This window comes from Falco rusticolus, chromosome 4 (assembly GCF_015220075.1).
Source record: "Falco rusticolus isolate bFalRus1 chromosome 4, bFalRus1.pri, whole genome shotgun sequence".
NCBI classification, from domain to species: domain Eukaryota; kingdom Metazoa; phylum Chordata; class Aves; order Falconiformes; family Falconidae; genus Falco; species Falco rusticolus.
The window spans coordinates 22,646,905-22,672,235 of record NC_051190.1 but is presented as its reverse complement, the minus strand read 5'-3'; positions in this window follow the sequence as shown (position 1 = coordinate 22,672,235).

Genomic DNA, 25,331 nt, shown 5'->3' with positions numbered 1-25,331 from the left:
GATGTGGGAACCAGATGCTTTCTGTAGTATTTCTTTGTTGCTTTTACAGTTACTGTCAAGAACTATGACTCTAAGAACATGTTAGACCCGCACCCACTGTGCCAACATGTAGACCACTCTGGGCTCAGCTGCTCAGTGAGTACCAGTCCACCATGGGGGCTCTGCAGAACTACAGGAGGGGTATAAAATATTAAACAGTGAGGTAGATCATGCCATACCGCCTTTATGGTGAGCCTAAAGTCCTCCAGGTAGGGACTTCTCTAGAAAAATCTACATGTAGCCTTAGGGATCCTACAATGGCTTTAAAATCTGGTGGGGCATCTCTTGGGTCTCCTTAAGATAGATAAATAAGGCGTTCCCATGGGGTTTGCAACAGTGATCTGTGAACAAGGCTGGGCAGGTAAGGAGTTTTCTGTTGCTGTTTGAGTCTGCAGTGTCCCGTAGGGAAAGCCCCAGCGGCCAGCCAATAACCAGGGTGCTGCAGGACAGAGATAGTGCTGGAGGACTTGCACGGGGAATGCCGCTAAGCACAGCAACTGTGCTGCCAAGGATCACACTGTGTCTTATAAGCGATACCATTATGAACTTTTGAATGATGCTGCACACTTAAAAAGCAACCTGCGAACTGTGCCACTACATATCCTTCACAGGTCTGCTAAGTAATTAATAACAGAACTATATATGCAAATAGCATTGCAGAAGACTGAAAATCAGATGTTAATTCATTATTAAAAATTTCCTTCTAAAATGACACATCAGATGGAGAGCCTAATATAGTTTTCCCTTGATTACTTGGTTGGCTTCAACATACAGTTGTTATTTAACAAGTAGGAGAGGAGCAGAGGGGAGCAAAAGCAGGTTGTAATTAGCAGCTATTTATGGACTCCAGGAGGCGAGCACAGGGACAGAGTGGAATAAAACCACATCACCAAGAGCCAGCAGTGCCTGACCTGAGATTTCTCATCTGATAATCTGGAATATTAGTGATATGAATTACAACTCCAGCATTTTATGAACCCTTTTTTAATAATCAAAAATATATTGTAACCATCTTCTTACAAGTCCCATTACTTGTTAACTTTTATGACCAGAGCCTCAAAGAGTCTATTGTTGGTGACTTTTCAATTCTTCCTAAGGCTAAACTGTAAATCTGCATTCTGCAGAGTGTGCCAGTTAAATATTTCCTCTAAACACAAACGTCTTCTACTTCATGGGAGTTATCTGAAACCTCAAAGCCAGTTCTCTCACCAACACTTACATGCAAGCATAAAAACATTCATACAGATCATGTTCAAATTCTAGGTCTTGTAAGAAATCTGTAGTGGATCAAAACAGATTAATCTGGAGGCCCTTACACAGACCTACCTTTAACATAAAATTTTGGACCTAATTTGACCAGATTTATAAACATTAAAGGAATATGGTGATCTGACCAACTGTTTAGCCATGAAATCAAAAGCATTCAGTATGAAAAGTCTTACAAGATTCGACCTCTAAGGGAGGACCACAGAGATGCCAGTACAATGTGCTTGAAATGCTAATTGCTCAGAGGTAACGTTTCACCTGTCAAACAGCTGCCAGCAACTTTACAGGCTTCTAATGGTTTTAATTAAAGGTCTTAGATTTACCTACCTTAGTTTAGACATAAAACTAAGATCATACTGACTGCCATTCACATCAGTAAAGTGTTTTATAGGCTCTGACTTGTCTGTTCCTGGTGTGTTGCTTTTTTTTACACCCAGTATGTTGCTTTCACATACAGCCACACAACCCTCTATAGCCTTTGCCAATAAATCTTCATTATTGAGACACTTACATTAAACCACATGCACCTTCCAAGGAGAAGAAAAAAAAGCCTTATTGTGCCATTGAAAGAAAGGATGGCCGGCAGAGCATGGTTTACTTTAATTAGCAAGACTAAGAATCACAATTAACTGCAATTAGACAACAGAATATTAAAGAAGAACAATTGCCATGCAGTGTGTCAGTAAATAAATACACAGAGAATGCAGCTTCTTGCAGATGAAGCAGAGGCAGAGCTGGTCAGCCCAAGTCGTAGGCCAAGGTACTTCTTCATACCAAGAAAAGTATATGTTATGCAGGAGCATAATCTGAGTTAAATAATTTTCAGGGTTGATGTAACATAGCCACAACCATGCACCTTTGCAAGCACAAGGTCCACAGATCTCCCCTTCTCCGAGGGGTGAGTTTACAGCATTGAAAGCTCTTGGAACGACAGGGTACCAAGTTTTCAAATAAAGAGAGAAATGCAAGATATTTACAAAACATTAGAGCTTTTCCAGTATTCCAAACAGCTTTAACTTCTTTGCTTCTGGAAAATGAGTAAGTTGGCACTGTTGTTAAAAGCATTGAAGAAAAGCTTATTTCTTCGAGCACAATCTCTGTTCCCTCCTGTGCCATACCCTGCCCTCTCATCTCCCTCCCTTCACTGCTCCAGCCCAGGGACCAGCTAGACCCAACTTAAGCTCCAGGACTGTTTTCCAGTGTTGTTACACACAGCAGTCAAGTACCTGTCTTCTCCCTCCTCCTCCCCAGCTGACAGAGTTTCTACCCATCGGTAGCTTTGAGACAGAGGGAACCAAGGTGCTCTGCACCCAGGCACAAGCACAGGAAGAGGTGATGCTTTTCTAGCATCCATCTGCATTTTTAAATAGCTCCTCATCAGGATATTCTCTGAGGTCCAAAATAGCACCTGGAGAAGGAGCAGGTGAGCAGCAGAACACCCTGTGACAGCAGAGCTGGCTGTGTCACTTGGCAGGGGCTTGTTGCCTTCTTTCAAGTGGCACTTGTCATCAAAACAGTCCTTGAATACCTGGCTGGGTACCCAGAAGTTTTTACATTGCTTTCACAAGTGGACTGTGTCCAACCTGCATCAGTTCCACTTAGGACAGACAATAAATGCTCCACCTGTTAAAAAAAAAAAAAGCAAACCCAAAACGCGTGAGGACCATGGAGGCAACTGGCAGTGTGGATGAAAGCCACATCCGCCACGCAGCTCATTTTATTCCCCCAGCGCGGCTGCCCGTGCCCTGGCACAGCTGGAGCAGCCCTGGGCACTGCCTCGGGCGCTGCGCTGCCAGCCAGGGCGCTTAGCCCCCCAGCACACAGCAAGCGAGCCCACCAAGGGGCAAGGAACTTCTGAGCTTTGCATGGCTTGTCAGCTTGATTCTGCCCACAGAACAAAGTTTGTGGGAGCATTTGTTTTGTTTCACACCCACACAGTCTGACAAATATGAGAAGGTGTTTTCTGGAACACATCCTCACAGTCAGCAGGTCTAACAAAGTCAGTGAGCCACATCAGCGGCATCGGTCTGCACTCCAGATACAGCCAGCAGCGAAGCTGCGCTGCTCACATTTAAGAGTTACTCAAAGACTTTGTGCACAAGAGCCTGGCCAAATCCAACACATCTGCCTTCTGATGAATTAGGAAAGGAGAAAAAAAAAAAAAAAAGACACTACTTTTTCTTGTAATTCTCTATAATCTAAACCATAACTACTCACCATCAGTCTCACGTGACAATATCTACCAAACCGCCTCCCATAAGCAGCTGTGCTGCTGCAGGCTTCCCTGCTTGTATGGCTGAAGAGGGCCACACTAAACGCAGCAGGTCTCCCCCCCCAGCACAAGGACTACAATCAACAGGCTAGTAGCAGCTATCAGCAGAACTTTTATTTACCTCAAAGCCAATTAGGACATTAGTCTCCAAACCAAAATAATCCCATCCAGACTTCTTTATCTGAGAATTTGAACTTGCCCTTGGTTACATTCAGGTAGGTACCTAGTTCCCTGGGAGCTTTCTTGTGATCAAGACTGAAACAAGCAGTTGCCTGAAGAGCAGTGACAGATATGTTTATTGTATAGTATGAAACAAAAAATGAAGTTTTCCACATTTAACCTCTCCAATGTTATGCTTATGATTAGTGCTAAGTACTCTGTTACATCTGGATTTCAGTAGAATATTCAATACGGAAACTATCAATTCAAACGGAATTGTCAACTGAATTCTTGAACTGTCAGCCTTATAACAGATTGTTATTAACTTCTTGATTTTTATTTGGTACCAGCCTGGATATGCTAATTAAACTGGCTTATAGAAGTCAAGATGGTTCATTCACTGGGGAGTACCAGACATCACTGGAAGGAACTATGTGATGCTCAGTCAGAATGACTGAATTTTACTGCTACATGTGGAGACATAGAAACGTGGTTGTAGTTAAGTGAAAGATTATGCTCTTCAGAAGCAACAACAAAAGTTTCTGTTAAATATGAGAAACTCATCAGTTAGAAATAAATTTAAGAAAAAAAAAGGAAACCAAGCATGCTTTATGTAGAATGGGAATTTGCAATTAAGAGAGTTCATTTTTCCAATAGACAGAAACACAAAGAACTCAATTTTCAGTATCAGGTATAACTTTGTACATCCTTGCTCAAGGAAGATGAATTACAATGTATACAAGCATCGCAAAGAACTGTGAGGATGATCAAGAAGTGGGACCAGAGGATGAGATTCAAACAAGATTGCTTATTTAGCCTAGAAAATTAGCTAGATTTTGTGCCAGTAAATAAATGAGGAAGAGAAGAAACAGTTACGCCAGATAACAAAGTTTGAAAGAAAAAAAAATGCTGGCTGAAAACCAAGGTTGAAAAATATCAAGTTTTCTAATGATCGGAAAAATTAAGCTCTGGAATAACCTTCCAGCTCTCCAGAGGTCAAAGGAACTGAACCAGGGATGTGATTAGGCTCTAGCATGTTATGAAAGAAGGTGTGATGCTGCTGTCTATAGAAAACACTGGATTACCCAAGAGAGCACACATAGCCCCTTAGTCACCACCAGTAATGGTTGCTTCATTCTTGCATTTTTGCTGTTGTCATATGCAGGTATCTACAAATGGGTTGCTGCATCACCAGAATAGCAGGTTTTTCATGTGTCCCCTTAAATTACTTGTTTCTCGTGGAGCGTGATGCAGGCACATCACAACCCAGACAAGCAAAATGCCAAAAATCAGCAAATGACCTACTAATTAAGCAGACTGATAAAATACATAGTATCTGATAGAAGCCATAGCTCTTAAAAAGGCAAGAACACTTTGCTGCCAAGTATCAGATAAACACGATCCAAAGAGGTACATAACCAAGTATTACACAGTGGCCATGCTGGGAACACCAGCTTCTGCATATTACCCAGCAGTGGCTTCTAGTTTTCAGGTATTTGTAGTGTTCAGTGTTAGTAGTTACATTGCCAAATACCTGCTGAAAAGCAGCTTTGCTTCTGGCTCAGCCGATCTAATTGTATTTCAAAGTGAATTTTGAGGAACCATGGAACATGATTTCTCGTGTTCAATTCAGCGCACCCAAGCAGCCCCACGGTGTTGCATGCACTGGGCTGACATTGAGCTCCCCAGCACCTGTCTGCAAGCAGCAGCTGGTCTCATGAGGACATTGAGTAAATGGGACTGAAACATTCAGGGGGAGGAACCCCAGGACTGAATGCTGAGGAACTTTAAGTAGAGATAAGAGCAAGCCCGGTATGGAGACAAACTTTTTGCTGCAAAATGCATAGTCCCTTTCAGACTTTAGTAAAGCCAAACTTCAGGAAAGAGAGACCTGAGACCAGCCATCTGCCAATATATTGATATAATTAACTGTGCCTCCACTACCTTCAGGAGAAACCTTCTGTGTCTGAAGAGAGGTAAGAATCCCACACTGATCATACAGTTAATTACTGAACCCACTGGTGAATAACTAGTGGTAGTTCAGGACTCTCATTTCCTCCCTAAATTATTCAGATTCAAGTCATTATTGTACATGAAATACAAATTCACAAAAACACTTTTTAAAACCCAACAAGTTAATTTCTTATTTAAAAGAGAATACTGAAAAATATTCATACTATAACCATATATCAAAGGGAAAAAAACCCAAAAATAATTCTAGTTATGCACCAAGCACAACACCAGAGTCTTTTGCCATTAAACCAGTAAATATTACCTATATTCTTCCTGTAGAGAAAATGTGTTGTCCCAGGAGCCATTTCAAGTCTGATAGATAAGGGTTCTCTCCAACCATTTCCCTTAACCATACTGAATATAGCATTGAAAACAGACACATAATCATCTAGAAAAGGCTGTTTTCTCCAAGCAAACAGGCCATGCTCCGATACCCGGAGGCTTCTGTCGCACTGCAAAGCGCCACGTGCTCATCCAGAGGCACCTGCAGCTTTTCTGGCTAAAAACACCGAGCCTGGCCGCGAGTGTGAGGGGTTCAGCTGCGTACAAGGGGGCTGCCCCACCAGGCTGGATGAAGTCAGGATGAGAAGTTTGCAGCTCACTAGCCAAGGTCAGAAAGCGAAACAGGTAAAGGCACACACAGAAGACAATGAACAGTCCTGCCCAGATGGCTGCAGGTTAGCAATCTGATTTCCTTCCTGCTGTACCAGCCCTGCAACAGTGAGGGCTATACTCCTCAGGATACAGAAGCCAGTCTTTCTACACTGGGTCAATTAAAAAAAAAAAAAATAATCACTGCCAAGGGATTCTGAGCCAGCTGAAACAATAGGCTAAAACTTTCTATAAAGACATCAAAGAACTTCCCATCTCTTGTATTAGGACAGAAAACCAGAACAGCACAACCCTCTAAAGGCAGAAATTGCAAATCTACTGGGGGAAAATACTTTAAAAATATAGACATAAGTCTACCTTTTTCAGATCTTCATTGCACTTTCATTTCCAGCTTCTTCCAGCAGCCTCTGGAGTCCTAGCAAAGTCTTTTCATGCCCTTGGGGTGTTGGTCAGAGCCCTCCTTACAGCACAGAGATCCCAGGCTCCAGGCAAGCATTGCAGGGCTACCCCACACCCTCCTCCCAGGTGAGGGAGCTCCCTAGCCCCACCGCACTCTCGTTTGCTGCCCAAACAGGCACACAGCTGCAGAATAAATAGTAACAAACCAATAAAACCAGTAAGCATTCTGTTATAGAAATGTAGTCTTACAGAGACAGGGCATGGCTTATAGCATAAAAAGAACTGGGGTCACATCAGGGGGGTTGCATGCGCTCCTGGTGTTCAAAAATGTAAATAAATATTCAAAAAGGTAAATAAATATTTTAAAATATTGAAAATATTGAAAAATGAACACCTGTATAGAATAATTTCATAAAGGGAGCCCTGCTGAAGCTTGCAGATTATAGATACGCAAATATGACTCCAGGGTGAGGTATTACCGGATCTTTCCAGTCCTTAGTACCAGAAAGCTGGAGAAGTTTCCCAAAGCACAGTGCTGCAAACATGCATGAGGTGGACGTGTCCCTCGGGAGCCTGCACTCCCCACCCCCGCTGGCACACCAAGGTGTGAATGCTCAGCATAAGCCGCAAGTGAAAAGCTTTTCAGTCCGGTAACCATGAGTACTGAGATAGCTTGTAAAAGCAAGGAAACATATTGACTGGTGTCGTGATGGTCTGGTTTCAGGCTAGAGAAAGAGATGCAAACTAGAAATTTGTATGGCATCATGTTGAATCAAGCTGGGCATAAACTCAGTTTTCTTAGCTGGACACGTAAGGAACAAACACAGAAATCATGTTTATTGTTCTGTGCCTCATATGCCGTATCTGCTTTACTGGCTGCCCCTCCTTGACCGCTCCCACGGCCGCAGACCATGCTTTAGTTACCGTTAAAACTTCTAGTTTCCATTGGCTGACTTTATCCAAGCCCACCAACAAAAACTCTCTCTGCGCAACATCAGAACATTTCTTGGGCTCACTGGGTTATTTCTATATTACAGAGATGGAAACTAACAGCTTTTCAGGACACTCCTGCAAACATGCTTTATAGCTATTGCAGATTTAACATTTAGCTCTGACAAGTATGATTTCCAAGCACTCTGAAATGCTGTGATGGTAAATGAGACTGAATTCCCAGGTGGTCCTGGCTAATCTGCATCCCTCCCAGAGATCTCCTCAATTGACACCTTGAAAAATGATGATGATCTGCTACAACCTGGCTTAATTAATTGAACTGTTCATCCCCTCTCCTCCTCTGTATTAACACACCTGATTTGCAGAATCAGTAATCTGATTAATTACAGCAGTGAAAGCAGGGACAGTAGAGGGAGAATGTAGGAAAATGCAAGAGAACAAATTTTATTAAAAATAAATAAGTTACCCATAGGCAAGAACTCTGGATAAAATTAACATGTAAACCACATTTTTGCTGTTTCTAATAAACAAGCATTTAAATATAAATTCTCTATAAAATAGAGCAGGCATTTCTGTCGTTTTTCAGAAGACATCTCCCCAAGTCCTCGTTCAGGACTCAAACTTTGTTAGGGACACGTCTATGTGCAGACAGGGATGTTGCTGTAACTTGTGCTAGGGCAGCCTCGAGCGCGGAGGCTGTGGCACCACTGCAGGTCTCATGCAGCGAGCTGTGCCTCTGCTCCTTCCATGGAAAGCATGTGTTGGTAAGCAAGAGGAAAGATATGTTTTTCAAAACAATTTTTATAAATTTTAGCCCATCTAAATATTACTACAGAGATTAAGCTTTTAATCTTTTCTTCTTTTATTTAATATAAGCAAGATTTATTTCAAAGGAAATTAGAAGACACAATGTCATTATCACCAGGACTTCTCATAAATTCTCACAGACAAATTCATAGATAGCTTTGTGTTTTAAATACTGTAATAGTTTTGATATTAAGTCCCCTAGAAGGCTTATTTCAGATAAATAAGCAAATTATGTTAATAAACCTCCTATCTTTTCCAGCACTGTGGGATGTGCAGAGCCCCATCCTTGGCTGGCAGAGCCACCCCATGTGTGCAGCTGCGACAAGCTCTCCCCAGCAGCACGGCCCGAGCATGCTGCAACAAAGGCAATTCCACCTTCTACTTGCCCTCAGTGACCAGCAAAATAATGGAAAACCAGAGAGAGACCAACACATCTGTAGTTCATGGTGGAGGCTTTCTTTGTCCCCAGTCAGCACTTGCCATGAGCCAGTTTTAGAGCTGAGGATTAAGAAGTAAAGGGGTAGATTTTGTATGCAACAGAGAATTCAATCCCGTTCAGGTAATCGGAGCTGTTACCTGTAAGAATCTGAACATGCACACTCTTCCCTCTGACAGAAAACTTGCATTAATCAGCTGACTTAGCCTTGCCATTATCTCTAAGTCATTATTTCCCGCTTGCTGGTAATAGCATTATTTGATTGGGTCAGCAATACAGCTCACATTTTTAAATTAATATATTTCCTAATACAGTATGTATATATATATATATTTGCATAATGAAATGAATGGAAAGATAGTGATTTTATGCCAATAATATGCTTTAGAATTTACAGAAGTAAAGTTGTGATGTTGGGGGAGAGTGGAATTTGCACCAGCATTTTTTATTTGCGAGGTTAACCTGTGCAAAATGAGGTACCTGGTTATGGGTTCAAGAGTACAGCACAGTCATTCTCCCATGAATTCTGGAAAGACAATCTCCCTGTCTTCAGGCTAAAAGAGAGCACCACAAGAGTGGGGCCTCGCAGAAATTATGGGTTGTAGTGGGTTGGCAACAGTGAAACCCTTCTGTTAGAAGATTTCTGAGGCTGGGAGAAAGTGCCTTGTTTTCTTGTGTCTTTAAGATTGCATTTCACAATCTACTACAAAGGCAACACAATAGTATGTTTTTCTTATTAGTCTGAGTTTTCCAGATGCCTGGAATAAATTACGTCTCTTCCAAAGAAATATCCTACATTTTGTAAATTAAAGCCATGTAACAGTCACAATTTGCCTTTTAATTTTTTATCTACAAGTGTGAGAGCTGCTGACTGAAGACTACAATTTCCTATGGTAACAAGCAGTTTGACTTGTCTTAATACAAACCTTTAATAACAATTAAAGACAAGCAAAACCTATCCTTCCCATTTGCTGTTCAGAACCTTCAAAGGAATTGATTTTTTTAAATTTAGTTTTACTAAAATGGTTAGGCTGCAGCCCTTAATTGGGGCTGTTCTCAATAACAAGGAGCAAAGGCTTCATCAGTGATCAGGGCTGAGCAGCTTGGCTGCTGCAGGCTGCACAGCAGCTGCCTGCCATTGCTGCAGCACGGGCATCCTGCATCCACACGGGCATCCTGCATCCGCACGGGCATCCTGCATCCGCACGGGCAAACTGCATCCACACGGGCAAACTGCATCCACACGGGCATCCTGCATCCACACGGACAAACTGCATCCGCACGGGCAAACTGCATCCGCACGGGCACCCTGCATCCACACAGGCATCCTGCAGCCGCACAGGCATCCTGCAGCCGCACAGGCATCCTGCAGCCGCACGGGCCGATGCTAAAGTGCAAACCACTTGGTGCTCCTGTCTGCTCTCAGATTTTAAATGTTTGAACTGAAGCACTATATTTTTTTTCAGATGAGACAGACATTTACCCCATGATTTAAAGAAAAATGCTACTATCAAGATGAAATTCATAAACGTGGGTGTGTGGGCACCTTCCAAGAAGTTTCAAAATTTCAGTACTTTTTCAGGGCTCTTTTCTTTGCAATAATCTCATTGATAAAATTTGTTGATAGCAATCAGTCAAAAAAACCCCACAATATTTTACTGTATCTAATTAATTAATTTATACCCAGTTAAAGGAAGGACTATTTCTTTTTTTCTCTTACACCGGTGCAAAATAGAAGTAGTTTTATTGCTATAAACAGAGCAAATCAGTGCAAATGAGAACGGGCTGACCCCAGGTGCTCCAGGGTGCTCAGCAGTTCCCAGGGGGTTACCCAGGGGAGGCATTTCTGCAGCCAAAGGAATGAACCTGCACATGTTCTAGTAACAAACGTGTGTATCTCACTATATTAGGATTATAGGAATCATTAATCTTTAAAATATATTTATATTCATTTCCCTTTCTGTTACACCCGTGTACTGCAGAGAATTAAAAAAAAAAAAAATTAATCTAAATTAGGTTAAAAGCTGAAAAAAGCTGTAGTTGCCAGATGAGCTGAGGTAGCTGAACACGTGCACATTCACAATGTGTTGCACTACAGCACAGAGTGCTGCTCCGGAGGGAGCATCAAAAATGCTTCAAAGAGAGTTTTACTTGCCCACTGTGACCTGATGCACACTCTGCATCATACAAGGAGGATCAAAGACTCAAGTCCTTGAAAGCTGCTTGGGAACTTACTTTTTAAATCTGCAATTAATAGGAATCAAAACACTCTCAAAGGTCTGGGTCCAAGTGACCCGGCCAAGTTCAGTGCAGAGAATATGTAAGATGACATCTCCTAAACTCATTTGGCCTTCTTCGTCCTCATCACAAATATAAGCACAGATTTTTCTCATGGAATTTTATGCAAGTGAAGCACAGCTCTGGGACATAATGCACAGATTTACCCTGTGTAAGCAAAGACTGACCTAAATGACATCAAGACCTCGATACAGAGCTCCATCGGCAGTTTCTGCAGAGGTACATTTCTCCCCAGACAGGCTGAATCTGGATTTGACATTATGCTAAGAAATGTGGCATTCAGGAAAAGTTCAAGCAGAGATCTCATTACTGCCTCAAGATAAAGGGCTTTATGATCATCACGATGGTTTTCAGTTTATAAAGTCCAAATTAACATACCAGTACATAAAAGCTTGAAACTGTAACCTGAATGAGGTCTGAGTCACTGCAAGCATCCCTCTTTTAATTAAACACCTTTCTCTGCAGCTGGCCATGCTGTAGTCACAGTTTAGCTTGTTAATTATGTTGCGCAAGGACCACTACGCTGTACTCCTAGAGAATGATTTATTAACTCCAGCAATATAAAATCTTCCCCCTAGTACTGGCACACCAAAGACAACAGAGGTAATTACAGTGCCCAAAGCACTTTAACTTCATTTATACTCAGTTCACTGTGAGCACCATCACTGTGCCCTAAATCACAGCGTTGTTATTTAGTCCTCAGCAACCTTTTCATTGTGAGGTGTTTGGCACCATCCTTTGCTTACAGGTACTTTGGGGCAAAATCTGACGTAACAGATTATGTCTGCAAAGGGGATATGCTGTACATTAACACACTTGCTGTTTTACAGAAGAACTTGTTGCCATTGCAGGCTCAAACAGCAGTTCTCATGACTCCTGTACTTGTAGGAAATGAGCTACACTATAAGGTCTGCTTAAGAACTTTGTTCAATTCTGTACACAAGTAATTTAGCAATGCTCCCAACACTCACGTCATATTACTCTTTTCAGCTCTGGAACATCTTGATATGCCTGAAGTGGATATGAAATACTATCTTCTAGATAACCTGCACTTATTTAAATTTCTGTGTCTCAGTTTCCAGAGATGTTTAATTTTACTGTCTGGCACCTTTCCCAAATGAATAGATAAAACACTAACATGCTGGGGAACAAAAGACCCAACAGCAGGATGTGTGCAGAAAAATATTTGATGTATGATTGCCCATGAAAGTCACTTTTGCTCATGCTGGGGTGTGAGTACTCCACGTGTCTTCAAAATTTAGTTGAAAAAACTAAAAGATGTAAAAGGAAAAAGAAAGTTGTAATTTTAATGTGAAGCGTAAACATTGTCGAAAGCATTAGAGCTAGTGTAATTTGTCTGCCTCTTTCCAGGGCTGCTTCTGTGGCAGACGTAACTCAGAGTAAATCACAGTGGGAGCTTTTGGCACGACAAGGGGATCCTTTCCCCACTTCAGAAGCTTAAAAACTGAGTCTAAAAGTCTCGCTTGAATAAGCACGATAGTTGGCACAGCAGCTTCCCTAGTTATTTATTATTTATATTACTTTACACAGGTTAACCCCCTTGTGTTAGGCATGTACCAACAGAAAGCTGAAGAAACAGCCCTTGTGCTTACAATTACAGCACGTAAGGCAGAGGGAAATGATTGAAAGCAAATCGCATCGTGGCTGACAAGGCTGAGCTTACCACAAACAGCCCCCTTGACTTCTGCCTTCAGGAGACAGAGAGTTTCTCAGACACAATTTCTCAGTGTCTTGAGCCTGTCCCCTAAAATTAAATATTGATTCAATATCATCTGAGTTTCTCCAGGGGAAAAAAAATGAATATGCATTTTCCTAAGCATATGTAGTTTTAAATACCAGGGTAGTTTTAATGGTCTGCAGATAAGCCGAATGAGCATCCAACAGCTAATACATTGTTTACACGAGCAGTGCATACATTAAGATATACTGTTTACCATCACCTTGGCCGACCCTCTTTGTTTATTCATCAAAAGCAGTCACTTAGGAGAGTTTCAATCTGGCACAGTTCTGCCCTGGACTCAGCAGGTTACCTTCCCATAATGCCGAACATGCTGTAGTAAAGTTAATTAGACATAAATAGCATTTATTTTTTTTTATAGAGAACGTAATTTGTTGCTTGGCGAGCTGTGTACATCATTCTAGATGCAATAAACAACCAAAAAGGTGCTGAAACCTGGTAGAACGAAAGAACTAAGTGTAAAATAGAGGGAAAATGAGAGCAAGTTTCATGAGATTAAAAGATAGGCGGACTCTAAGAAGATAGGGAGTGCCTTTTTTTGCCAAATGGGGCTATATTAACACCTAAAGTAGGGGTCCTCAAACTTTTAACCAGGGGGCCAGTGCGCAGATGAAGTGGCAGGGAGTCATCTGTGGCTGCTCCGTTCCACCCCCCCAAGTTCCCAGCAGGGGTGGGGCGGGGGGGTCTGTAAATACCTGGGGCTGGATTGAGGACCCTGGGGGCCATATCCAGCCCACGGGCCATAGTTTGAAGACCCCTGACCTAAAGCATGAGAGTACTGTAAGGTACATATTTTACTCAGATTAACTAGAATGAAAATCTATCCTGTTATGTTTATCTATCACATGCTGTAAATACATCACAACATAGCGCTGGCCTCCCATTTTGTCTTTCTTCTCTCCAAAAATTAAGAAGTTAACTTTATATCTGGTGTTTTTAAGTATGCTTAGGTGACCCGTTCAAGCTAACCACTGTGCAGTGGTTGACCAAAGGCAAACTGAACCACAAATGCAGAAAATAGAAGTAAAAGAGTGCTTGGAACACACTGAACTTTGGGGAGAAAAAAGTCTGTGACAGCTCTTTAAATATTGCAGAACCATGTCACTTCATATCAGCTGATAATCTGGTTCATAGGCTTCACATCAATAAAGGACTTAACACTGGATACGGCTCTGGAAATTCATATCTGTACTTCCATTGCGTTTTACTGGCTATTAATTTATTTTCCAATGTGAACCCAGTCATATGAAGCTATATTACAATGTTACTTGGAAGCAACAAATTGGTTCTATTAATCTTATTTACTATAGCTATTTTGAATTTGAGATGGTAAGAACTGTATTGTATTAGAATAGGTCACCTTGACCTAATCAATACTAATCAGCTAGCAGGCTTTTTGAGAACAGAATGGCTTCCTGTACTCTTACTGAAGTGTTGCTCTTTTTTCTTGTGTGTGTCTTTGTTCTCTTCTGCTTTTCAGATAGGAGTCTGAAAAAAGCGGGCAATACGTACATATATTTGTATGTTAAATTCAAACACAACTAGTGCAAAACAAAACAATGGGGTACACTGGCAAAGGCAGCTCAGTATTTAGCTCACAGCTAACAGATGACACTAAACTTTGCATTAATGAGGAGCAGAAATTTTTCTGCCTTGATGTTGCCTTTATCAATCAAAGCTGCCCAGATAATTACATTTTTCCTCCTCATCAAACTCCAATCTGTTTGTTTCCTCTTTTATTATTTCTAGTTGTCATTAAATTGGGACTGAATAAAACCTTTACGGCGATGGGTTACCAATATTATTCAGTGGATGCAATAGAAAGCAAAAGTACTTAAGAAGTAAGTACGTTCTGTCCTAAGAGATCTTGTAGCCAATATTTAATGTTCAAGGCCTTTGTCCTTTTATCCACTCAGAGAATAAAATTCCCCAGTGCCTTTCCAAAATTTTGCTTTATAGCTTTCTTTCATTTATGCATTTTTAATGTCTGTACACCTCTGTAGATACTGCCCACTTAATTATGCTGCATTTGGAATGACAGATCCCTGGCAACCTGACAAAGGATTATTAATAATTCTCTCCAGGAAAGCAGAACCAATAGAAAATTATTTTAAAAATACCTGGCAGATTCCCTCCCTGTCCTCTTCCTCTCTTCCCAGCAAGGGAATTGGTAAGCCTATTTTACAAAACACGGTTGCATGATAATTCATTCAGGGGTAGAGATCTCAGAGCAGGACATGCTAACCAGAGGCTGCTGCAGACCCGCTCAGCACCATCTCTGCTGCAGCATTTCCACTTCCAGGGAGCACGAGGTTTGAAATCCAGGCAGGGACCCCACTTCCAAGGGGCACTGGGGCGAGGAAGGCAGCACGGGTGACCACAAGGATCACAGAGGCATTTGCAGCACTTGATGTGCCTTCAAACCCCTGATAGTGCATCACCAGCTGTTCATTGTGCTGTTCCAAGGGTATCTCGATAGTCCATGAACAGTGAATGTCATACAATACTGTGTAAACACTCAGAGAACAGAATTCTCATCCCTTCCCTAACAGCACCCCAGTCCCGATGCAGTGGAGGATTTTGCTGCGCACACCTCCCTGCTAATCCAGTGTGGGGTCGAGCCAATACAGGGGGAATAAGACACCACTTTCTTTGGCTTTTATTATTATTTTTGCTCACATCAGCAAGAATTAATAGTACAAATCAAGGAACCATCACAGGCAAGTGTTCCCAATATGCTTAGGACAACCAAACCACTCACCGTTCACCCAACAAACCCACAAGGCAAGCTGGCAGTTTTCTTACTGTAGGGATTTCCTAATTATTTGGGGGGTTTAGGCAAGAATTTGTCTAATTTGAGGAATATTCATTGTGAAAACTGGTTCTATCTGTTTAAAGCTTAGGTTCTGTTTTATTTTTATGGACGCAGAGATTGCATAGGATTAGCTGAGTAATGTATACAGTTTAGAATAGGGAGGAACTTCAAATTGAGTTTTAATTATCTGCAGATGTGGAACTGCTTCCTTGTTCCTTACGTGCTGTAAAGCATCCACCAAATCTTTGACCTCCACTAAGGCTGTGAAAACCAGAGGCTGGCCAAATGGCTGTACCCTGCAACACCACGATCACACCCTTCTTCCAGCCCTGGTGGAGAAACGGCCCCGATACTGCAGGTCCCAGGTACTTACCCCAGGCACAGCACGTAGGGCTCAGCACCCCCAGACATGGGTATCCAGCCAGATACCTGCGGCTGAGCCAGTCGAATCCTACATGGGAGTGAGGCAAGTCGTGCAACGAGCCTTCAAGAGCAATGCTTCTGTACTGGCAATGAACGTTCATTGCCTGAGTTACCAATTCCAGCTTTGGGTTTGGGGGTTGCTATCTCCCCCACCACAATGTAAGATTGTCATATAAAAAAGAAATCATACTTCGTCTCTGCTGCTTGCTGGCAGACTTGTCTGGAAGTGTTTTACTTGGAAGTACGCAGAGAACATATTGGAAAACCAGAAAACATGAGGAAAAGCCAGCTCTTGCCAACAGATTTCCCTTTTCCATCCCACTGGAGACTGACAGCTATAAATGGCTGCAGACACCCCCTGCCTTCATCATCGATGCGATAGATGAATGAACGACTTTTGGATTTTGTACAGAAAAACAGAGTGCTAAAGTAGTACTTTAGTGTGATATTCATAAAGAAACAGGTTCTCTGCTCTAAATTTTTAACATCCATATTAAAAATAAAAATCAAATATTAATTTTTTATGGGCATCTTAAAAATAAAACAAAAACAACCAGAAACTCTTTCAGGTACATAAAGCTGAAACCAACTCCAAAATTCAGCTCCCTCCCTGCCCCCTTGGACTACAGTAATTTAACAAAAATATTGTAAAATAAAAATTGCTATTACCCTTCATCACTCAGCTTCCTCAAGTTTTATTCCAAATTGCAATATACCTTGTCACTGTTCTTCCCACGCTAATGCTGTGGTACCTCGATGCCTCCTGCTCCCTGATAAAGTGGCTCCTCAGCTGATGCACTGGCCTAGTGGGGAGGCAGCAACACATTTGATAAGGACATCTGAGGCAGGGATTTACTTTTTCCCCAGTTTCTGTAATTCAGCTCGAGTCGCTGCTATTTGCTAATTCTAAAATGAGCATTTGAACTACTCCCCACACTCCTTTTTTACCGTGTTATGCAGCTCAAGCCTTGAAGAGATTTTTGACTCACATTATGTTATAGCCAGCTGAAGTCCTACACAACAAAACCAGGCTATGATTATTAAAAAAAATACAGAACCTAATTTAGAAACCCTCTTGGTACATAATAACAGAAAGCTGGTCCAGGAAGGTGAAAATGAGCAGGCTGATAGAAGGGAGATGATGCTGGGGCCATGAGACGGCGCAGCCGCAAAAGTTGTGACTAATCTCCTTTCTTCTACAGTGGCAGCTTTCCCGGGCACAATCCTCCAGCAAAAATGCAAACGAGGCACAACCATGGCAACTGGCCGCAAAATCTAAAACAGTGGATGTTTGCTTTGCATTTATAAACCTGCAAGAAGTGTAAAAATCCTGAACAACACAGCAGACTCACTCCCCTCAATAGGCTGTTATATTTTCAACACCATGTTACATTCACCTGTTTGTAGAAGTTAGGGTACATATCAACCATATTTAAACCTTCAGGAAATGAGACTTCAGTTCTGAAATACCCAAACCACTCGAAGCAGTATCCTCCCGTCAGACATAAAACAGCTTTTAGCCAATAGACATATTTTTTAGCAAACAGGTTGGCATGCTTCGACTGCCACCGGCATTACCCTTTCTCAAAGCACACTCATCCTGTTATGAAAAGAAGCTGATTGTCCTGTACACACATGGTATTTAAGCATAAGGAATGTTGTATTACCTACCTCCAGATTAGCCTTTTTAACGTTTTGTTTTGTGTCTGAGGGGAAGAAAATAATAATAATAATAAAAAAAAGCAGCCTTGTGATAATTTGTAGAGAAACTCAGTTAGATGCTGACTGAAATCTAGTTCTGCAATGCAAATGTCTTCACCAAATCCTGCAAGAAATTTTGTGTGAGTGATGGCAGAAAGACTTCCCTCCTAATGTAGGTGTACCCTTTCGGTTTAGAATTTGAATGTCAAGCTTGCTTCGTTACTGACTTAGGGCAGGTTTCTAACCGTGTCAGAGACACGTCTGTGCACATGAAGACACCAGTTATGGTGTTCCCTAAAGCTCCTGGTCCTTGCTGACTGCACGGCAGCGGGGAGGTCTGCAACAGTGAAACTACAAAGCCAGCTGTGCCCCACACGCTCCCACACCGCGCCAGGAGGCAGGAGCGCCTTCCTCCTCCTCCTCCCTCCTTCCCCAGGCCCTGCAGGTGCAGGGCAGAGGCAGGCGAGCTGCCCTCTCCGGGGAGAGCAGCGGGGGTGGGCACCGTCCCCAGCTCTGGGCACCAGGCTGGTGCCACCTTCCCCTGTGCGCAGCCCAAGGGGAACGGAGCAGGGTCTCACTCCCAGAGAGATGTGGAATTGGCAAGTTTAAATCCATTCCCAGAAGATTATACACCAGTTTTCAAGCCCAACTGCAGCTGATGTTCCTGCTGTCACATGAAAAACAATCTGAACTTTTTTGCCTTTGTAGCGGAATAATCAGTTTCTTCAAATCTGCAAAGGAAATGGTGTCATGGAGATTGGGAAAGAATAGATGCGGGAGCTAGGAGATCAGGAAGACAGCATTAATTACACAGAGCCTGACAGGTAGAGGAGAAAATTTTACACTTTTCAAAAGGAAAAGAATTAACAGATGATTGAGAGCAGGGAAAACTGGTAATTTCTTTGAGCTGTTTAAATAGCTTGCCTATGTCTTAATGGAGCTCCACGTGTTAGAAAGGCATGGAAAACAATCAAAGCAGCAGCCTGCAAATATCTAGGTTAGCGTCCTTCTGAATATTTACAAAGTTTTGGGTATGGGAGATGCTTGTGCTTTGTGGCTTTGAGTTCTTGAGTTAAAATATATTAAACTGCCAAAATCCATAGGCAGCTGAGCTGGCCTCCCTGCCTCACCATCCCCGTACATGCCGCTCTCTCACCGGGAGGAAGGCAAGGGTTATCTCTGTGGTGGTGTCTGTGGCAATTTGAAGCATTAAAACTAGATCTCGTAGTGCAGTTTAGCAGTCTCATGTATGACATGCTACATACCTGCCATATGGTGGGGCAAATGACACGCAGCCCGGCAGTCGCCGACCAGCGCATGAGTTTCCACCTCCCGCAGCAGAAGCCGGCAGCTGCAGGACAGGTCCAGGCAAGCCCGGATGGAACCAGGCATTCGGGTCCAATGTGCGGCCTCGCTGGAAGAAGAAATGAGGAAGATTTTTGAAATTCTAATGGTTTAAGATTACCTTTAACACCAGATGTTTCTTCTTTCATGTAGACTCAAAGTCTAAAAAAAAAATACTGTTTTCTTAAATTACAAGAATTACTTGGCAGAGGCTGTGTTCCAAGTTTTGAACAATTTCTTCTTTTTCTTTTGTTTTTCTGAAGAAAGGGGGAAATGCTATTTATTCTTTACTTTCTGAAAATTTAATGTGTACTTCCCAGAAAGAACAGCACTGAAATATTGTGCCGCTAAAGACCCACACAAGCTGTATCATGTATGATTCTCTTCATAACAGGCCAATTTTATGGAAAAAAGTACTGACACAGAGAGAAAGTACAGTTCCTCCAGGTCAGGAAAAGAACTCCTCTGACAGCTATTAAAGTGCAGTACATAGGCAGTTGGGAGTGATTAACTTTTCTTCTTTAAGGGTGTTGCTTCAAAAAATCATTAAAGAGGCTTCTGAAACTTGACAGTTTTCTTCTGGTATATAGAGAGGAAAAATCAAAAGGACTCAAGTGCCAAAGGAGGTAGGGCAAGCAAAGGCGCTGCCAGCCCCTTGTACAGGGAAGACAGAGGAATTGTTAGATCCTCGACAAGAAAGGAGAGCAAATGACCCGAAGAAAGCACAAAGACTGAGAAAGCCGTGAGTGCCCAGCCTGCCTCCATCCCCGTACCTCGTGCTGCCTGTGGCCAGGTACCCACTGCGCCAGCACTGGCAGCGAGAGTTAGGGGGGGAAATACAGGTCAGAGCACACTTAGGGCAATGAAAAGCATTCAGCTCATCAGGACATGGTAAAATACGTCCTGGAGAACTTACAAGCCAATAGTGATTGTCTTTGAAATCTTGTGGAATGGGTGAGAACCCAGAAGACTGGGGAAAAGTGGTAAGAAGACCAGGGAAAGAAGTAGACAAGTTTTTGATACTTTGATACACAGAAAAATGCTAGGAGGGATGATTTGAAACATCACATTACATGTTCCAGAAGACAAAAATACAGAAGACAGACAAAGAAAAGCCAAAACAGACTTTTGGTCATGATTAAACCAAATAAACCCAGTCCATTATTCAGTACAGCTGTAAAATCCAGTGTGGCCTCACGCTGAAAAAGCACAAGCAGAATCCAATTGTCTGAAGTCGAAAGAATGAAATGGGATTAAAAAAGGACATTCAGTAAAATGCCAAATAGCTTACTGGGAAGTGGAACTGAAAGGCAAAACAAGGACCCCCGAGCTAAGCTAGGCTAGAGAAAACGAGGCAGATTCCCACTGGGAACACAAAGTATTTCCAGAAAATACAAACCACAGCATCATCACATGCAACACTCCAGCCCCACAGCGACAGGGGGCTGTTCCCTTGCAGCCATCATACCAGTGTCCCCAGCACCCCTGCACGGGGCACTGGGAGTGCTGCCCTCTCTGCAGGGGACTGGGCAAGGAGCTGGGGGCAACTGATACAGGCAACTCTTCCATCGGCATTCTCTGCGGCAATTTATTATGCAGCTGTTAAAGACTAACCTCCTTCACTGGCTGCATCAAAAGATACTCCTGTTAAGAGCTACACAGCTTCTAATTAAACACAAGTAAAAGCTCCAAAGAAATAATTTCCAGTTATAAAGCACCAAAATGAGAACTATTGACTACTGTGCCTTACGTTATTTGCCTCAAAGATTTCATGGTTGTTATTGAAAGTATTGGATTTACTCATAGTGGAGAGTACGCCACAACTGCCCTTACAAATAGGTTGAAGTTACTAAGACGTTACTAAGAGAGCCAGCAAGGCATGCTGCACCAGCTGGTTGCAGTTGTATGTTGAAGAACCCAGAAGCAGGAAAGGTGCTTGGATGCGCTTCCAGATTGCACAGGCCCAGAGGCAAACCCAGAAAACGCACAGAAATGAAAGACAGAAGAAAGTGGAACAGGCAAAAGGGAAAAACAAGGGTGCAAACAGAATGTAAAACTAATTTCAGATGTCACAATTAGCTGGAAAGGTTTGAGATTCAAAGGAAAGAACCTCACTGCTGAAGACATTATGGCCCTCACATATCAGGGAAAAGTTAAGTACAAGAAATAGCTGCGATACTTTCAACCAAATATTTTCATTTAGAAATAAGATATGTCCAAACTAATATCGTTTATCTGAAAAGGCAGTTATAAAAAAAACTTTCTGAACTGACAGAATGCCAAGTTGAAAAATTTTTCTCATTTTGAAACGTAAAGAAAAAAGTTAAATTCAAACCTGATACAAAACAAAGTGCTTTGAAACGACCAGAAAATGGAACATATTACTTTCAAAAAAAGCAACAATAAAGGAAGGAAAACACTCACCTCAATTCTGGAATGGAAAGTTTCTGAAGTATTTTGCAGGACAGGAAAACAATTTCACTCACAGGTTCCTGAGGGAACCTGGAAGAAAACTGGATATTCAATTTATAAAGGCAAGAAACGAACCCATTGCAACGTTACCTTTGGCTATGAAAGATATAAATGAAAATAAGTCCAGATTCAGAACAGCAGCAGTCAAACATGCTTCCACACTTTATGACTGACATGTAAAGTGCTTCATTAAGTTTCCTCTGCCATTTGAAGCCTTATGCTGCCAGGGGTCAATAACAGTTAAACGTCAAGATACGAAAGAGAAAGTAAGAAATATGAAATATAGAGTAAATTAAAAACCTGTCAGGTTGCAAAACGCACAGCAAGTGATGCAGGCGCTGGGAGATGGACGAGTGTCTGCAGCTATGGCTAACAGCTAAAGTTCTGTCTAAAAAGCACAATTTAGACTATTTCTACGAAAATAGTGAGAAAGTGATGAAGGGTTTTACTGTAGTTATTTTGAGGCATGAGAAGGTATCACGGCAAATATCCATACAGGCAAAACTGGGGAAAGAGTCACCATTGGTAATTTGGGAAATGGGACTGCTAAATGACTGAGGGTGGAGAAGGACTATAAAAAACAAGAGGTGATCGTGAAAAAGCCCGACACCTATTCACTGGACAGTTTAAAACAAAAAATTTAATTCCATTCTGTTTTGAATGTATCTCAAAATAATTTGAGACAGAATATTTATATGGTGAAAGCAATTTCACATCTTGCTAATCCAATTTATTTCTATTTGTATTTCACATTCCTAGACATAATGCTGATCTTTCATATTATGAATTTGGGAAGGTCCTTTTAGCTCTGTTTTATTTATTTCTCTGCTTCCTAAATAAGGTCCAGGAGATGTCCACTGTGGTTTAGTCCCAACCTTACTCAGACCTTTCAACTTTGTGTTCCAGACAGACAGTGGCAGAAAAACTCTGCCACGTACCAGCTGTTCGTTAGCCTATGTGCTATTTAGTGTCTGGCAAAGCAGAGTCTTATCCTTGAAGAAATCCACATCTATAAGGAGCCACTTTGCAAAGCTCTAAACATTGACCAAACACAAAGCAGTAAAACTCTGAAAGAATGAAACCTGGGCAAATTCCAGAGCAAATCAATTACCTACCACCTGCCAAAGGGTTGGAGGAGAGGCATGCATGGCGACAGCAGTAAATTAAAACACCTTTAATCAAAGGGGTAGCATTTCCAGCATACCAGCTTTCCTGCTTTCTTGTTGCTTTGGGAGAATCTGGTGGTAACTTCTCTGCACTCTAACCTGGATGGATGGATCCTTTCCACCCAATCTCAGTGTTTCAGCCAAACATCTCATGGCAGATTTTATTGCTACTCTATGTACTTTTCTGACTATTTGAATATTGTTTCATATAAATTATCTTCTTGAATCTGGGTAAATTTGCTTGGCTTGCTGACTCATTTCCTTTTGTCCTTGCTTTGTGGTCAGTCAGTATGCAATCAAATCAGTATGCAAGTAACATCTGCCATACTAAAAGTTTAACTGTAAACAGAAAAGAAACAGAAAATTTCTTTGCTGCTGTACAGATTTATCATGTACTAGTAGCATGCTTGGCATTACATGAGATCATATAAACTGTGAAAAATGGTTATTAAATACAGCTTGGAAATGTTATAAAGAATCCTACATTCTTTGTGGGTAAAATAGAAGCAGAAATGTAAAGTGGAGGTGGGGGGGAGTTAACTGAATGACCATTGCAATTTCTGAAGCATTATGTGTAGAAAAGCAGGGTGTGATTGGAACAAATATTGCATACCAGGAGGGGAACAGAAGACTTAAACTATGCATATAAATACTCAGTTGCTAATATTTTAAAATAGGTGACTTTAAAAACATACAGTGCTGATGAAGATTAAAAGCAGAACCTGTTGAGTAAGAGCTCCGCTGGCCTGAGGAGCACGAGGTCCCTGCTCCGTGCACCCCAGGCTGCAGCAGCTCTGCAGGGCTGTGGCCCAGGGGCAGCCCCTTGCCATGGGCCATGCTGCAACCTTCCCCTCTGCCTAAAGCCAGAGACGCTTGTAGCTGCCTCTTTGAAACCAAGACCATGTAGTACCTTAACCTTAACACCACTACTCCTGCTCACAGGCTTGCTTTTGGCAGGTTCAACGAGACTCGTGATGCTGGAAATGCATTGGGACCTGGATCCCCAAGCAACTGCTGGTCCCTCTGCAGGGACAGCAGCAGCGATGCTCACGTAGGACATGCCTGGAGCCATGAAGTCAGCAGTCCCCACATAAGCCCTGGGTGCTGGTGTGCTCCTCAGAGGATGCTGTGAAGTTCTTCTTAGGTGTTTGAGTAGGAGGGGATGCTGACAGGTAGAGAGTTACTGTGCTTGTTGTCTGAGAGGCATTTTGGTATTTGCAGGATAAGCATATTGCACACAGCAGAAAAACTCCCTTTGTGCAAGAGACACTAGAACGGCAATATTTTGCTTGTGCTCTTTGATGTTCAGCTTGGAGTGGAATTCAAGGACAAGCTCTTTAAATATTTCTATCATTTTTTAGTTTGTTTGCCAGAAACTCCATCCTTCAAACTGGAAAGAGGAAGAGACTTGAGCAGAGGGAAAGTCCCATCCTGGAAGCCCTTGCAGGACAGCTGGCCCCAAATATCAGCACGTATCTGAATGCAGAGGAAGCTGGTGTAAATGTGATTTTTGGAGAAGAATTCAGGAAGGAGCTAGGCATACAGAAAGGGCTGTAACTAACAGTTACACTTATGGTAAGTAGCATCTTAAGAATCAGCAGTTCTGTCCCTCAGTCAACAAGTTTCAGGTATTTGGGTTGTCTTCTTGGTTAGTGTTTTATGGTGAAACTAAACACCTTTTCAAGTTTTTTCTTCATAATAAAGAAATATACTTTTTTTAATTGGATGGTAACAAAATTGCCTAAATTGCAGGAACTGTGACAAGAAGAAAAAACACTTGTAGTTTTTACTTTTTTTCCCCTCCTGTTTAATATGATGAGATTACCACCATTTACAGGAAAAAACATCCAAATCAGTTCAGGAGGAAGCAAATTCAATCAAGTGAAGTTGATCTTTGTATTTGAAGGAAGGTTCGGAGAGACCTACACTTTAGTAATCTAACAAGCATCCTTGTATTTTATGAGCACAATATATTCAGCACTAGTATTAGAATAATGAATAAAACATTCTTAAAATGCAAAAGCTTTGTGAAAAACATTCCAGTGTGCACACCTCTCAGGTAACAGTGGAGGTGAATGATGGTGCTATATTTGTCTATTCCAGTCTTAAACAATCAAAACAAATAGTTATTTAAAAGAAATTTAAGGAAAAATGTCAAATTTACCCACACGAAACTTGAATTCCATGAATGAATGTCTCTTACAGCATGCACAAAGTGATAAGGCTTACATAAATGCCCTACATCATCCAAGTAGTCACTTTCTGATCTTCAAAATCCAACAGAATTATTTATAGCTTTGTATGAAATATTCATGGAGAAGTGTCCATTGCCTGAAATTTCTGCTAAAGAGAAATTTAACTTCATTTTTTGCATTTCTTACTATCATCATAATTTAGGT